Here is a 17,962-nt window from a genome sequence, read left to right on the forward strand (position 1 = left end):
ATCTTGATCTCTTGGTCTGCCTCCTAGCCTTGACCTCAGCTGTACACTCACACTCTCCAATCATGCTCATCCCTTTTTACCCCCTCCTCCTTTTCCTATGCCCCTCTGGCCCACCTGGTTCCCTGGGCAAATCTCTGCCCTGCTTTCCCAAAGGGTGTAAAGCCATAAAGCACATCCTAAGCCTTGCCCCTTCCTACACATGGGTACTGGGTCCCCTGCTGCTTGATATTGACTTTCTCTGTCCTGAGCCGCCACTGACAGAGTTCATAGTTTGTTGCGAATCAGCATCTTGATTGCCAGTCCGCCTTGAGCAATGTTCTTTTGCTTCTAGGTTCGCCGCCACATCTGTTGCCAGTGAGGCCAGTGAGTTGCATGTTCTGTCCGCCAACGCATGGATTAATGGGCTTGGCAGCTCTGAAATAGAAGAGAGAAAAAACACTGGCCAGTATGTTGTGTGGCACACACAGGATGATCAAAGGTGGCATTTCCCAATTGTAACCAGGCACATAAGGGGAGGGACAGAAACTGGGGCCCTCCTAAATCCCTCACTATGCCACTGGGACAGGACTGACTCTGGCAAGCACCCTGGCAGGCCTCCTGCCCCAGATTGAGAGGGGTCCCCAGATTTGAATGACTGAGTGACTGAGTTGGTAACTCATTTCAAAATGCTACCTTTGACCGTACCAAATACAAAGACTGGGTTATACCCCAGGAATTATATCTCATCTTTAATTATTTCACAAGGAAAATACTGTTTCAGCTTTTCAAAGTATCAGAAGCTGTGCTTGATTAATGGTTGCACAGCACCAGACCTACCAGCTAAAGGTAAGTTTATTAGAACATCGTTAGCCCCAATTGATTTTATGAATTGGAATTGCAGTGTGAGGCGAGGCCGGTATTTGTCAGCAAAAATAGCTATTTAGAAAAAATTACCTCAACTCTCGGCTGGCTCTTTCCAACTGTCTCTCTCTTCTTTCTACCGTTCTCCGTCCTTGTATTCCAGAATGCATTCTGGAGAGCCGCCCAACATAGGTGAACACCAACCACACACACATTTTCCACGTATCCTGCTGCCACTTAAAGTCTCCCGTTCCTGGATGTGGAACTAGCGCCATCATCCCCCCTATCTGCAAAGTGGGAAAGTATACTGTTGTTCCATGGTGGATATCCGGGCAAGATCATCAAGTTGTTTTCTGGTTAATCAGGCATACGTTCCACACACTGCTCACTTATCCTACCCTCACGCAGATCTTCCACTGTCTTTTCACACTCCATCCCTCTTTCCATTTTCCATACTCTGTCATCACTGGTTCATATTATGTTATGTCACCCCCCCCCCACTACTGGGATGGGTTCAGACCACTTTAAAGGTGCTCCTCAGAGAAGTCCAGCAAGTATGATCCAAACCCAATCGCCAAAAGTCAGGATTCAGAGACATGGAACACCTACCCTGTTATTTAAGGGTTTATTTTATATATGGGATACATTACTCACCGTAATCGTATTTCTGATGCTTGTATTTACTTAGATTCACACGCTATGCATAGGCCGACATCTAGTGGAAGCTTCTGGGTATTACAGTTGTTGGTTTCGAAACTCGAAAAGAGACAGCGACAGGGCGTGCCAGCAATATTATCCCTAGTGTGACGTCCAAAGTACCCATGGTCCTTCACGCATCGAGGTCCCTCAGATGGTTTTGTTTCTGACATGAGGTAGCATGAAGTGTAGCGTGAGTACAGGTGTATCAAAGCAGATATGCTCATATAAACATCCATGCACCTTCCCTCTAAGGGGAGGAAGGGTGGGTGCATGTGAATCTAAGCAGATACAAGCATCCGAAATACGATTATAGTGAGTAATGTATCCCTTCTGAGGCTTGTTGAATCTGCTTAGATCACATGCTATGCATAGATTCGCGAGCAGTCTTCGGAGAAGGTGGCGGGTTGTGATAAGGTGTAGCAGCAAATAGATGTTTTAGAACCGCTTGTCCCACCTGTGTATCTGCTTTGGAATGAGTGTCAATGCAGTAATGCTGAGTGAAAGTATGTACTGAGCTCCATGTAGCTGCTTTGCAAATGGTGTCTAATGGGACATTTGTGAGGAAAGCCAAGGTAGCTCCTGTACACCTTGTGGAGTGAGCTCTTGGTGTGAAAGGCAGTGTTTTGCTTGATAATGAGTAACAGAGCTGTATGCATCTGACTATCCATCTGGAGATGGCATTCTTGGAAATGCGTTCTCCTTCTCTGCCTGTTGCTACTGAGACAAACCGTTGGTCTGTTTTCCTAAGCGGTCTGGTCTTGTTTACATAGTAAAGGACTGCTCTCCTTAGATCTAGTGTTTGTTTGTTTGTTTATTTATTTTATATAGCGCACCAGACCCAGGAGTAAAAGGGCGCTTAAATTACAGGTTACAGAAATACGATATATATAAGTAATGCAGTTGTAGAGGAAATATACAGTATACAGTATATCGGTTTAGAACATTTGAATAGTATGTACAATATATACAATTAGAACTGTGCTTAGTCTATCTTGGGCTTGGTTTTATCCAGTAGCCAACTAATGACTGATTTCCTGAACAGTTGGAAGGACTTGGTTGTTTTGATCTTCAGCGGCAGGGTGTTCCAAAGTTGAGGGGCAAGGACTGAGAAACTCGAGCCACCAGCTCTTTAAGAGGTGAATCTGGGCACGGTGAGGCAGAGAGTATTGGAGGATCTAGTGATTCTGGTGCTCAGTTTCAGAGTGAGTTTGTTGGTGAGATGGGGGGGGCTAAGTGGTTAAGGGCTTTGTAAGTAAGGAAGAGGGTTTTTAAGTCAATTTTTTGTTGGATGGATAGCCATTTGCAAGATATTCCTATGTGGGAGATGTGCTCTTGCCTGGGGATGTTTAGTGCTGCTCGCAACGCATTGTTTTGGAGAACCCGAAGTTTATTGATTATAGCTTGGTTGGCTCCTAAGTAGAGGCTGTTGCAGTAGTCAAGCTTCGATTGAATAAGAGCCCTGACCAGTGTGAGGCAGCTATTCGTAGAAAGAAAAGGTCTACAGTCCCTAATTAGTTTCCCAGTGTAGGCGGTGGCTGAGGAGGTCATGTTGACTTGTTTGGATAGATTGGTTCTGGCGTCAAGGTAAAAGCCTAAGGTTTTCACATTTTTAACGACTAGGATGATATTGCCATCGATGATGAAATTGGAGTAGTCGGGGCTGAGTTTCTCTAGGTTGTAGGGAGATCCGACTAGGAGGAGCGCGGTCTTCTCATCATTCAGGCAGAGGCCATGCGTGGCCATCCATGCCTGAATGATAGAGAAGATTTCGTTGATCCTAGTGGTGTCGATTTTGTAGTTGCCAGAGATGGTGAGGAGTATCTGGGTGTCATCTGCGTAGTTAGTGTAGGTGACACCCAGATGGTCCATTTTATCAAAGAGAGGCTTTGTAAAGATGTTGTAAAGGGTAGGGGAGACACAAGAACCTTGTGGGACACCACAGGTAATGGGGATGGGGTCTGCTGCAGCTGCAGATGAAAAGACCCTCATGGTTCTGTTGGCTAAGAAGGATTGTATCCACATGACAGCAGAAGGGGAAAAGTGGGCAGCAGATGAGAGATGGTTGCAGAGTATTTTATAGTCAACCAGGTTGAAAGCTGCTGAGAGGTCTAGGAGGAGTAGGATAGCTGCATTGCTTTTGTCCTTGATATGGTCAATCTGACTTTTGAGGTCAACAAGGGCAGTTTCTGTTCCATGTTGAGGACGAAAGCCAGATTGACGCAGGCCAAGCAATTAATTGGACTCTAAATAATCTTGAATTTGCAGGTAGGCAACTCTGTCAAGAATTTTTAGCAGGACGGGGACCGTGGTGATAGGCCTGTAATTGGTGGGAATGGCAGGGTCAAGGGTTTGTTTTTTTAGCAAAGGGGGCTAGGTCTCTCGCAGCATCTTTGATGATCTGGGCAGGGCAACTATCCCCTTTGCAATTGGAAGGTTTGAGGGACGCTATAATTTTTTGGACTTCAGGTATAGTGACCATTTTGAATGTGAAACTGGATGGGGTATTGGACATGGCGGATGTGATAGGTGTGGATTTGTTACTGTTGGAAAGTTGTAGTCGTTTAGATTCGATTTTGGTTTGAAGACCCGTGATTTTGTTGGCCAGGGCATTTTGGATGCTAGTGCACCATGGCTTGTCTTACACACAAGTGTCAGTCGGTGGGTTGGGGTTTTCTAATTCCTTCAGAATGGTGAAGAGTTCTTTAGCAGAGGAATGTGCATTGTTTATTCTAACATTTTAAGCTTCCTTTTTGGTACGGATTATCTGTTTCTTGTAGAGGGAGGAGACAGTCATGAGATTGGTTTCGTTTTCTGCTGAGGGGCTTGTCTTCCATAAGGCTTCCAACTTGGCTTTATTTTTTCTGAGTGTTTTAAGTTCAGGTGTACCAAGAGTTCGGATGAGCTCTAGGTTTACCTTTGCGTAGCTTTAGTGGGGCCACGGCGTCAATGGCTTTAGTCATGGCGTCATTGTAGGTGTCGACTAGAAGGTTGAGGTCAGCAGTGGCTGGGAGCGTGTTTAGGAGAGGGAGAACCAGGGGGGTAAGGGTCTCTGCAGTAATGTTACGCTTGTATCTAGTCATACAGGCTGGTGCGTAGGGGCGCTGCTTGGGGTTAGGGTTGTTAAGGTTGATGTCAAATAGTATGAGGAAATGGTCAGTCCATACCATAGGTTGTGGGCCTTTGCATGTGATATTACAGTTATGGACCACAACCCAGTCGATAGTTCTGCCTTTCTGGTGGGTGGGTAGAGTGATAATTTGAGTGAAGTCATGCTCCGATAGGGCGTTAGGCAGGGAGGCGGCAGGAGTGTCTTTAGGGTCGTTGTACCCTAGATTAAAGTCTCCTGGAATGATATTTTGGGAGTGGGGCTTAGAGTTCTCAGCTATGAGGGCAGTAATGTCTTCCTCAAAGGTACCTGAGGGACCTGGGGGTCTGTATATTAGTTGCAGAGTGATGGTGCTCTTAGGGGTGGTTTGTATTTTAATGGTGAGGTGCTCGCATGATTTTAGTGGGAGGGAAGTGATAGATCTGATGTCGAGTGAGGATTTGAATATGACTGCTACACCTCCTCCACGAGCATTAGGTCTGTCAGCTCTGAGGATGGAGTAATTGTTGGGAATGGCAAGAGTTAGGTAGGGTCCTGCTGCTTCATATAGCCATGTTTCTGTAGTAGCAAGGAAGTCGAGATCTGCTGAAAGGATGATGTCAGCAGTTTCGGTGGGGTGCGCCACTAGGGATCTGACATTGAGTAGTGCCCCTTTTAGAGATGCCGTGATGGTGGAATTAGTACTATTCTTGGCGGTGATCTGAGTCGTAGGTGTTGTAGGCAGTTTGCTATATGTGGTGTGGAGTCTAGTGCCCAGTCTGTTGTTGCGGTCAGGGAAGGTGGGGTTGGTTGTGTGGAGGTATCCTGGTGTGTTAGGAGGGTTGGGGTTGGTGGCGGGGGAGTTATAATTTTTCGTGGGGTTGGTGGTGTTGGGTAGGGTGTTAGCTGGTGTAGCGCTGATTTTGGTGGTGTGGTGTTGGTGATCAGTATGTGGGAAGGGTGGTAAGGAGGGCAGGAAGGGTGTGGGACAGGGGATGGGGTGGTGTCTTGGGCAGCCGAGTTTAGCTAGTCTGTTGTAGTAGGGTATGTAGCTACTGCTGCTACATGGTGTATTGTTGTTCATAACACAAAAAGTGAACATAGTGAGGATGAGCCAAGGGAGCATAGTTAGGAGAGCGGTGTTGGCTGGGCTACTGGGCTGGGGCCAGGTTATGAGGCTATAGGTTGGCGCAGTTGCAGGAGTGTGGGCGCAAGTAGATATTGTTAGGGCGGTGAATTGGCAGGGATGGATGTAGATAGCCAGTTTCAGTTCTGGAAATAGGGAGAGGAGGTGGGTAAATTCAATTCGGTCGAACAATGCAGGGTAGGCCCAAATCGGAATTGCTAATATTGTGCAGAAATAGGCAGTTTCAGATTATGCTACAGCAAAGCAGGCATAGGCTAAATTCAAAATAGCTGGTATGGTGTCAAAAATAGGCAGTTTCAGATTGTGCTACAGCAAAGCAGGCATAGGCTAGAATCGAAATAGCTGGTATTATGCAGAAACAGGCGGTTTCAAGTTGTGCTACAGCAAAGCAGGCATAGGCTAAATATGAGATTGCTAGGGTTGTGCAAAAACAGGCAGTGTATGGAGTTTGTTCTCATCTGAGCTTGTTGGATTCTGGAAGAAGGCCGGTAGCTCAATGGATTGATTCATGTTAAATCTGGAAATTAATTTAGGTGAAAACCTAGGGTGTGTACGTAAAACCAATTTGTCCTTGTGTATGACAAAGAATGGGTCCTGCACGTAAAACCAATTTGTCCTTGTGTATGACAAAGAATGGGTCCTGACAATGCTTGCAGTTCACTAACTCTTTTTTATGGAAGTAATAGCCACTAAGAAGGCAGACTTGTATGTCAGGTGTTTGAGACTTGACTTATTCATAGGCTCAAAGGGGGGGGGGGGTCCCATGAGCTTTGCGAGTACTACATTGAGATCCCATCCTGGCGGTGGGTTTGAAACTGGAGGGTGGAGTCTCTTTACTCCCTCCATGAACGCCTTAATGACTGCAACGTTCCACCACAATACTTTACTCTGAGAGGTGGTGTAAGCTGATAAAGCCACCAGGTGGACATTTATAGAGTTGAATACTAACCCTGAGTCTAACAAGTGGAGCATATAGTTATGAATGTGTGACGGAGTACATTCTATGGGGTTTTAGGGGTTACCGGTTGGAGACAACAAGGTAGAAAGGGATAAGCAACTAGGATGAGCGTCATCTGCTCTCTGTGAATCTTGTTCACCACCCTGCTCATTAGAGAAGTTGTGGGAAAAGCATAAGCAAATTTCCCTGACCAGCTCATCCATATGGCGTTCCCCTTGGAGTCTGGTTGGGGAAACCTGGACGCGAAGTCTGGGCATTGCTTCTTTTCTATTGTAGCGAACAAGTCTAGCGTGGGGGTAACCCCACTGGGAAAAGATGTAGTCTACGACATTTGCGTGTAGTTGCCACTTGTGTTCTTCTGGTAGGGGATCTCTGCTCAGAAAGTCTGCTAATTGAGTTCCCCTGGAATGTGTTGGGAAGATAGGAACATCCCCGTCTCAGTGCCCATTTCCATACTTTCTGTGCTAGCTTGGACAGATTTGGAAAAATGTGTGCCCCCCTGCTAGTTGATGTAGAACATTGCAGTGGTGCTGCTGGTGAGGATTTGTACCAATTGATTTGTCAGCTGTGCATCGAAAGCTTGAAACGCTTTGAATACCGCAGTTCCAGCAGGTTGATGTGGTTCTGTGCCGTGATGTGAGTCCACAGACCATGTGTTGTGTGGTGAAGGTGATGTGCCCCCCCCACCCAGAGAGTCATGCGTCTGTTGTAACTACCACCTGCACCCCGGATTGTGGAAGGGTTTTCCCTTCAACAGATTCTCCTTTGTCCACCAGCGTAGGTTTTCTACTAGTGTTGGCGAAACGACCACTAGATTGTCCCACTGACCGCTTGCCTGAGACCACTGTTTCGCCAACCACTCCTGCATAGGGCGTATTCGTCAACATGTGTGTGGGACCAAGTAAATGCAAGATGCCATCATGACTAGAAAACGCATTGCTTTGCCTACGCTTATCTGGCAACCGGGTTGATACTTTGGTATTCGCAGTTGCATGTTTTGAACTCTTTCCTTTGATGGAAAGATTAATCCTTCTTCCATGTTTATGACAGCTACTAGGAACTGTTTGGTTGTGCTTGGCACAAGTCTTGATTGTTTCTCGTTTATTGAGAAGCCCAATTGGAGGAGAAGGTTTATGGTTGTTCGAGTGTTTAGACTGCAAAGTTGGGGTGAATCCCCTGTAATCAGCCAGCCAGTCGTCCCGGTAGGGGTACACTGGGATTGCCTCCCTGCACAGGTGTGCTGCCACCACTGCCAGTACCTTGGTGAATACCCTTGGAGCAGATGCTATTCCGAAGGGCAGCACTTTGAATTGGTACTGCTGGTTTGCTATCTTGAAGCGCAGGAGTTTTCTGCGAGCCGAGAACATTGAAATATGAAAATAGGCATCTTTCATATCCAATGTTGCCATGTAGTCCACCGGCTTTAGCAGATGGATTACTTCTTGTAGTGTTGTCATGCAGAATTTTTGTGGCTTTACTTAAGTGTTTGCAGGGCGTATGGGTGCATTGTTATATCTTTCTTTGGCACAAGGAAGTAAGTTGAATAGATACCCTTGTTTACCTGGTTCACTGGGACAATTTATATGGCGTCCTTGAGTAACAGCGCTTCGACCTCCCCGAGAAGGATGCGTTGTTCGTCCTTCGTGGTTGTTCTTTGTCACGAGGGATGGTTTGAAGGTCGCTGAATTAGTTCCACACAATAACCGCCCGTTATGGTAGATAGCACCCACTTGTCTGTGGTGATTCCCTCCCATGCGTGGGTGAAGTGTGTAATACGCCCTCCTACTGGCATGGGAGGGGACCTGAACCGGGTGGCCATTGTTTAGAAGGTGTAGCTCCACCTCTGGAAGTGGAGAGCACCTCCCCCGGCCACATAATCAACGCTGGCCCCTCTGGAAATCTTGCAAGGCTTGTCCCTGATTGTTTCCCCAGGATGAGCCCTGTCCATAACCTGAACCACTTTGAGAGCTTTGACCTCGAAATCAACGAAAATTGCTTCCATCTCTTTTGCCTGATGGCTTATTTGTTAGCTGGCCTAGTGATTTCAGGCAGATTTTAATGCATCCTCCACAGCTTTCCCAAACAGGACGTTGGGTTATACCGGCATGTTGAGGAGTGTTTCCTGTGTTTCTAGTTTGAAATCAGACTGGTGGAGCCTGCATGGCGTTTAATCGGTTCCATGTGTTAATATCCCTGCAAAAATATCGCGATACAAAAATATTGCCATATTTTTGCAGCAATATTGAGCCATGGACTCTGCGGGGGACACCACTGCAACTCCCGCCCCCACAAATTATCCCACCAAAAAATATCGCCTATGGCGAGACAAGCAACCATATGTACGGTGATATTTTTGATGGGGATAATATGTAGGGATACCGTTTAATCATGGCACCCTCTGCAATGACCCTGCCAGCATTATCTGCGGCATCTGGGTGTTTTTTTAAGATACAGCTGAATACCGCCTTTCCATCTGCTACTGCTAGGGACAGCTGGGATTTGAGGGGTTCAGAAGCTGAAGCTATTAAAGTTGCCACCTCGTCTCACTTGGGGAAGTTGTAGCTTGCCAACAGCGTTGTGTTATCCGCAATCCTTGTTTGAAAGGCAGCTGAAGTAGCCACCTTTCTCCACAGAGTGTGCAGTTTTTTACTTTCCTTATCGGGGGGCGCTTCCGATGAGGCTAAAGGTGTTCTGTCCCTCTTTCCAGTCGTGGTTACAAGAGAATCCGGTTTTAGCTTCCCCCTAATGTACATTGCGTCTGTGGGTGCAGGACGGAACAGTTTTTCAATACGTGGGTTGAATGCCCGCGTTTGGTTCGGGGTCTCCAGAGAAGGTTGTATTCTTCTTTGGATGGATTGAAGGATTGATATAAATTGGGTGGCGGCTTTCCTGTCCCCAAAAATATCTTCCACAAAATCCTTATATAGCTGAGTCTCTTGAGTCTGAATGTGGAAGTGCTCAGCTGCCTTCATGAGCATATCGTTATACAGTGGTTGATTATCCACTGGGGAACCTGCCACTGGTGCGTCTAGATCAACAGGAGAGGGTAAGTTGTACACATCCTCTTCATCATCATCGTAGTATTGGTCTGCTTCCTGTATTGTATCATTGTCCTCAGTGTCTGTATTTCGATCATATAGATCAATATGGCCTGGGTCTTGCTGAGGTGAAAAAGGAAGGGTGTCAGGACATGGCCTCTTTGTTGGGGGCTGAGAGGACGAAGCGGCAGTGGTTGGTGGCATGGTTCGGACATTTTGGACAGCCTGGGGGTTCTTTTCAAAGAAATCTGCCATGAATGACATAATAAAATGCAAACTGAATATGGAATGGTGGTTCACCCATGTGGTAGACCTAAAGATATATGGGATCCTTATAAACAGTATTTAATCACACAAGCAGGATTGCCGGTATCAGACCCAGATGAGGAGATAACCTGAATGGCAGGACTTATAACATTAGAGGGCTGATGAGGGGGCAGGGAGATGACTGAGGGGTGGTGTAAAGAACTCATGGCGGCAACAGTAAAGACAGACACAAGTGATCACAGTTCAAGGCTGTTTACTAAACTGTATGCAGGTTGGAAAAATGCCTGATCTAAACCCAAATCTAAGATGGGAACGAGTGTCGACCATCAAATGAAAAATAAGGCAGTCCTAGTGGCATTGTGTCAAATAAAAGGGCCTATACTAAGAAAACCTATTGCCAGTCCTTAAAACTAATACAAAAAGGGTGTGGGATAGTTTTCAAGAACAGAAAGAAGTGTTCACAAATAATATGTCAGGATACGGTAGCCTGGGTCTCCCTTCCCCACGTTTTGAGCACAGGTTAAGCTGGGATCTTGTAGCACAGTACACTCTCAAGCTTCCCCAGCACGAGAATACAGTTCCGCTTTCAGCTATCAGGGCTGTCAATGGCCAAGTCGTGTTTCTCCTGAAAGTCTCTTGCTTTCGAGGACCTGATGTACTCACGATAACAAAATAAAAGTTCCTTTAACTAATGATAGTTTGTATTCTTATGACACTTAGGATGAGGGTTCCTCACCCCTGGATCCCCCTCTTCTGGGTGCTGACCTCTCTCGAATCTTAACGTCCTTCTACCGGGTTCACTATGGTTTTCCTCTGCCACTTTGAGGGCAATGGTTTTCCACCCTTGGATCCCCTTCTGTTGGACTCAGATCCGCAAAAATCCTTAGCAATATCAGGACCTTCGGTTCTTTACCTTGGATGAAGGTTTTCCCCCTGGGTCCCCCTCTTCTGGGCGCAGCCTCCTCTCAATTCTCAGCCTCCTTCCACCAGGTTCACTATGGCTTTTCTCGGTCGCGAATCTCAATGTCTCAATGTCTTTATAAACAGTTCCAGTGGACATCCCTCTGCCGAGTTCACCTTTGTTAACACACTGTTTCTTGGAACTTTACACTTTGTCTCCTTTTCATCAGCATCCCTCTGGGTATTACCCGAATTGGTCGCTCGGATTGACCGAATGGTACAATTGGCCGAATTCGGCCAGTACCATTTGGTCGTTTCAAAACAACCAATTTGGGTAATCACTTACAAACATGGGCAGCGGGGGTTGTGGGGGTGTCCCTCGCTCCCCATGTTTGGTAGTGCAGCAGGGGCGTCCCTCGCTTCCAGAGGAATGGAGGCGGGGGACAAAAAAAAAGAAAATAAAAGCGGATCCTGCGGCGTCAGATCCGACCCGCATAGGAGGGACGGATCAGACGCTGCAGGGTCATTGCAGGCCCAGACAGTGAAAAGGTAAGTAGGGGGCAGGTTGGGGGGTTTGTGGGGGTGGGATTTTAAACTGGCCAATTTTGGCCACAGCAAAGTTGGCTTTGAGGCCGATTTGACCACGGTCAATTCCGCCGCAACCAATTGTGCCACGGGCAAAACTGATACATCCTCCCTCTGCCGGGTTCACTCTAGCCAACTTTTACCACACAGTTCACTATGGGACTTTTAGACTTTGTCCCTTTTCGTTAGCATCCCTCTGCCGGGTTCACTTTTGCCAACTTTACATTCACATTTGCTTCCCCTGACTGCAGGATTAACTTCCCTTGCTTTCTCTATAGTTCTTAGGTCAAAGCCTTTTGACTGTACGTGGATTTTGGTAGACCTCCTCTGTGACCACTTTGACCGCGGTGTCTGTAGTTTCATCAATATGGGATAAACCAGGGTTTCTCGACACAGCACCCACGTGGTGCTGGTCCCCTCTGCAGCTGGTCTTCCTTTAACCATTTTATAGTTCTTTGAGCTTCTCTCAATATGCAACTTTACGACTTTCTTTCAACACAGCCCAGTTCTTATTGGTTCTCCCTTCGACTCACTGGCTGTGATGAACCGCTTGGCTTTCCTTCTATCTGGATTCAAGGCTGGAACCATGGTATGGTGGCAGTGGCCTGCGTAGCTTCCCAGTCTAAAACGTCACACTTACAGGTATTGCAACATTGACCACCAATAGCTGCCAAAAGGTGATGCATGAGCTCCACTTTGTCTCTGCATATCCCTGGAATAGTCCCTTCCTGACACCTTACCACACCACCTACAGCCTTCTTTTCACCACCCCAGTAGTGCTGAAAGCCTTAGGACTTTATTTTGAATTCAGAAGTCATGTGCCCCCACAACGGAAGGTGTAAGGCTCTCTCTGCTACCCTGTGTAATCACTTGCAAGTGTTCTCTGGTCACAGAATGTGAATCACCGGTTTAGAAGCAATGCAGCATGTGCCCTACCGCAGCAGCTCTCCGGAGCCCAGCAGCGCTCTGCTCATCTTTCCTCATTGGACGCAGTGCACATCCTGGGGGAGTCTACAGGCCCCAAATACACCGGGAACACTACCTTCCCAGCTGTGGAGTACTCACATCAATTACATTTGTGTGCAACAAATAATCAGCCCAAGCCAGGAGTTGGCCGATGAATCCCGCGTCACAGGATCTAAAGTCACTGGGCCTCATTACGAGGTTGGAGGTAGCCAACTCGCATCCGGGTCCGGCACCCGCAAATGGGCAATTACCGGGCTATTCCGGCACAGCCGGACCCAGTAATTGCCCTTTCACGGGTGCCAGGCCCAGTACATCCCCATTCTCATTTGAAACCCAGTAGGGCTCAGTGGGAATGGGGAGGGTGGTAGCACCGGTACCGTTAACGGTACCAGTGATACCATCATGTTCTGCTCGCGGTGACGGTACGGTCACCAGGTCAGACCTGGTGGCTGCAAGGGCACCCGTGAGCAGAACTCGTAGTATGTCGGTATTGTAGCAACGGTGCCGGTAGCGATACCGGCGCAGTTGTTGCCTTACCGCCATACTTGTGATGAGGCCCAATGTTTCCGATGGTACATCAACGCTCCTCTGACTGCCGATGGAAACTACCATCTGTAGTGTCTGCCGCTCCTCCACCATATAGTCTCCAGACTGCTGCTGCAAAGTTCTTCCTCCAGGGCTCCGCCACTATAGTGGTACTCACGCCTTCACTGTGGAACGAAGCGGAGCACACCAACGAAGAGCAGCTCACAGGCACTGTCCCAACCTTAATTTGCTCTCCGCCCTCCATTACGGGCTCCTTCTCTCCTGCACGGATCAGTCGCCATCCACATAGCTCGCCATTGGCAAAGCCCACCAACAGCAGGGATTTGGCTTCAAGGGAAGTATGCTCACTACACTGCCATCCGTCCAACAAGGCCCTCCAACTGCGTCTGCGCAGGGCCAGCCTTTTTAACGCACTGCCTCATCCGCAGCACGCCCAGCTCCGGCACCGCCTTACATATCTCAGCTCCAGCACCAGCTGGGACCCCCAAAGATCCCAGGGGCTTGCACCAAGTATTCACCCAGCAGATATCACAACAGCCGACTTGCTGGCGAGTCAGAGGACACCAGGATAGTGTCCGGATCTATCAGAGTGCCAAAAGAAGAGAACAACCTTCACCCCACCAAATAATGGTTACATGATGGTTTGAAACACTGATACAAGGCCAATTGTGATTGTTGCATGCTGCTAAAGATCCTCTGTTATAATAAATGCTGCCAGATGTTGTGAATCTTCATGCAGTTTGAATTCATGGTAAGACAATGAGGGGCGATACCAATTCAGAAGCATGCATTATTTGTAGGATTCCCTGTTGCTCAAGATTCTCCAATTCACATTTTACTTCAGATGGGTATACTTCCTAGTTTCTGAGCAACAGGTTTAGATTTCAGGTGCAATCTTATTTGATACATACATCCTTTGAGGCAGTCTACGTCTTGTCTAAACACATCTTTTCTGAGATCATTCATCTTCACCACAGGCTTTCCTCTGCATTTAGGCTTAGTTTAACTTCTGGCTTCTTTTGATTTTTCCAACTCAAAAGCGTCATGTTCCCTTTCTTGGATACATATAATTACCCTACCTCAATTCTCCCTTTGAAATGCAATTCTGCATACAACCATCTAACCAGATCAATGTGCACACCTCGAAACGCTACTAGGTTGATGTCTACCTTCTGTAGGATTCTGTTACCAAAGGGAGCATCCCAAATTGACTTCAGAAGTAGATAGTTTTTGTCTCAAGGGTCTACCATTGTGATGGGTTTAGCATTGATATAGAAGTGGTTGTGGGATCATCAAATTCTTCATCTTCATTGATGAGCATAAAAATGGTTTCCTCTAAATCGTCACATAGTTCTTCAACATAATTTATAAAGAGTTGCCCTATAGCTCTTTGACAAATGCCCTTTCCTATTGCAGATTCTGCATATCACATGTAAGACTGGACAGTTCAGGCTGCTCACAAAGTGAAATGTACTATCACATCTAAAGCAAAATATTGGTATCTGGTATAGATAGTTGTATGCTATTCTTCGACCTATAGCCATTTGAGAGGGGACCCTGTCGGCTTGAAACTGCCATGACTTCTAGTGTTCTTAGATGGAATAAAATGATATCCCCTGCTTTGCTGTTATTGTTTTTCGCTTGTTAGCTTGGGTGCTATTTTGAGATTAGTGGCTCTTTGGAAGTGTCTCCTGGTTTCTCTTCTCTAGGGCTTTAACACATGAATTGGTGTGTACTATTTCTTTAGCAATGCATAATACCTCATAGGGTCAGGCATCGTCTTTGGACCATAACTTTTGTCTCACCTATCCAACTTTGAACTCCAATATAAATGATGTCTCAATCGTTCATGTGTTTGCATATCAAAGCTGCAGGATCTTGCCAGTATAGAGTGCTAAACTATATTGCTCCATGTGCTCTCACTCTTCCTGGCTCCTCTTGCTGAAATGGTACAATTCCAAAATTGTGTTGGTTTTATTCTCATAGTGATTATCAATTTCTTAGCGCTTTTTTCATATTCATTCAGATTGTTTTATTGTAGTTCTGTAGGTTTTGGCAAATCTTCATATTATTCTTGGCCCCGAGAGAATGTAATAAAAGAGACGTTTTCCTTTCTACTCCATAATGTGTACCAAATACTGCTCTCCGTATCACAAGAGAACGGTCAATGGAGACAAATTATTTTCAACAGAAGGTTTCCATCCATGTGGTATCAGAGTAGAGTACCACCAACTCATTCACACTGGACTGCTCTCCCTGTAGGAAGAACACCCCATACCTACCTATATAGTGCCTCTGTCCCTAGGCTCCAAGTGTGGTAACGCCTATCTAACAGAGGATAGGAGAGAGACTGGCCCTATCTAGACTTCTTTCATACCTGTTTACTCAACACACCAAATCGGATGCTAAACTTTAAAAGGGTGATACACCGGTATACACTGTTAACAGCTAGTACTCAAGAGACATAGGGGGTCATTCCGAGGTTGGAGGTAAGGTAAAAACGATGCCAGTAAATGATTACCGGCATCGCTTACTGCTACGGGCTATTCTGACCCACCAGACCGCTATTTACGGCATTGTACTTTACGATGCCGTACATAGCGGCCCAGGGCGCGCGCGCCACACAACATGTCGGCATTACCGGCATGCCGTAAACTGAAGCTGATCACAAGCCATGCGGACATGCAAAAAACGGCCCACTGAAGGCCGAAAAGTACCTTACCGGCATGGAGTAAACACCGGCATCTCCGAGAAGTTGTTAAGAACCCTGAGCAGTGTTTCCAAGAGCCAGAGGTGCACACAATCAGCACAGGTAGAGGTAATTGAGTCTGGCACAGCACAAAAGGAGCACACCCACACACCACACCCCCTCCAACACCAAGATGATACCAATAGTAGTAGCATTACTGGAGCTGGAGGCCCTGCTTGCAAGGCAGCAACAACAACAACAGCAACAACAACAACCACAGCCCCCACCACAGAGGATACACAGGAGACGAAGGAGGGTGAGACAGGTGCAGCATGCCACACCAGTGCAGCCACTGTTACCACACCGGCAGCCCCCAATCCCTTGCATCAGAGCCACCCCCTTCAACCTAACACCAGAGCAGATCCACACCCTGTACCGGCTTGACCGTGACACCATCACCACCATAGTGGACCTGATACATGACGACATAGTGAGACTCATAGAATACGCACCGCCATCCCCCCTCTACTGAAGGTAGTGTTTGTCCTCCACTTCCTTGCCACAGGCACCAGCGCACAGTGGGGCAGATGCATGGCATATCACAACCCTTATTTTCCCGGATACTGACCCAAGTGCTGGATGCCCTCCTCAAGCACACAAGGGACTACATATCCCTACCACGGACTCCCCAGGAGATATTCGATACAAAAGTTGCCTTCCATGCACTGGCAGGCATGCCAAATTGTATAGGTGCCCTCGACTGCAATCAAGTGGAGTTGGTGGTCCCGCATGCCATGGAGGTGGCGTATCGCAACCGCAAGCAATACCACTCCATCAACGTGCAGATGGTATGTAATGCCAGCAAGATCATCACACATTGCTGTGCACGATATCCAGGATCAACTCATGACTCCTTGGTCCTGCGGAACTCCACGCTACCACGCTATATAGAGCAACATGCTGGACGACGTGCCTGGCTGCTTGGTGAGTTGCCTGACTGGGCCATGGCAGTGCATCAGGGTTGTGAGGTGGGTGGCTGCATACTCCACCTGGGTGGGAAGGGCGGGGTGATGCATACTCCACCTGGGTGGGAAGAGGGGGGGGAGATGCATACTTCACCTGGGTGGGAAGGGAGGGAGATGCATACTCCACCTGGGTGGAAATGTTGACGCCAGTGCACGATGTGCACCTCACCGAACACTGTGCCCCAAAGCAAGTGATAAGGCACATGACTACCAAATCACACAGTGATGAAATAAGGACGACACCTAACACTACATGACTAACAGGTAACCAGGCCCCATCCCACAACACATGCACCACTCATCAGCGGCCCTGACAAACATGTACACTATGCACTGTGCAATATTAAATGACACATGCGCAATGATGAATGTCCACTCTGGTTTTTTTAGATGAACAACCGGTGTATTCAAAGTGAAAATTTAAACGTGAAAAAAAAAACCTCCACCACCATCCCCCCACCCCATCCAACCACACCCTCACCCCCTCAACCTCCCACCAATACTCCCAAACACACCCTCACCCCCACCCCTTCCACCAAAACTCCCAAACACACCCTCACCCCCGTCCCCCTCCCACCACAACAACCCCACACTAGTCCCATAGGGTCCACATAGCCCACATGTGGATGGCAGTATTGTCACTGTGCGCTCCCAGAGCCAGGGGGAGCCATGTCCTGGCGGCGCATCGTACGGAGGGACCGACGGAGCGGGCTGGTCTGTGTTGAGTTGCTAGTTGAGGGGGTGTCCTCATGCTGGGGCTGTTGTGCAAGATGTGCAGCCTCCAGAGCATCTGCTATCCGGCCAAGGACTTCACAGAGCCGGTTGGTGCTGTCCGTAATGACCTGGCCCAGTGCCCTCAGTTCATCCTGCCACTCCTCCCTGGCCTGCCGATTGTCCTGCATGAAGTCAGTGATCAGTCCTGTGAGCTGCTCAGCCCGCTGTGCATCAATGGCTGATGTTGTGGCCCTGCTGGGGATCGGGCTCACGTGTTTCCGGTGCTTCCGCAAGGGAACTGGCCACAGGACTGGCATGTCCCTGTGTTGCTCCTTGCCCAGTAAGCTCAGGTGTGTCGGTCTCACCAGAGTCACTATAGGAGACCTGGGGGTTGGTTTGGGCATCAGGGCTGTGGACGACTTCAAATGTGTCAGGGCTGTGGACGACTTCAAATGTGTCCTCCTCAGTCGCTCCTCAGATGGAAATGTGGCTGTCGGCAGCAT

The 17,962-nt window shown here is 47.7% G+C and overlaps 1 protein-coding gene across 3 annotated transcripts in view; it reads right to left on the bottom strand.

The window, feature by feature from the left end:
• LOC138453802 (zinc finger protein 777-like) overlaps positions 1 to 17,962 on the bottom strand; it is a 499,705-nt gene that overhangs the window by 318,112 nt on the left and 163,631 nt on the right. The window lies entirely within an intron of this gene.

This window comes from Ambystoma mexicanum, chromosome 4p, assembly GCF_040938575.1.
Source record: "Ambystoma mexicanum isolate Mex_15411 chromosome 4p, UKY_AmexF1_1, whole genome shotgun sequence".
In the NCBI taxonomy this organism is placed as follows: domain Eukaryota; kingdom Metazoa; phylum Chordata; class Amphibia; order Caudata; family Ambystomatidae; genus Ambystoma; species Ambystoma mexicanum.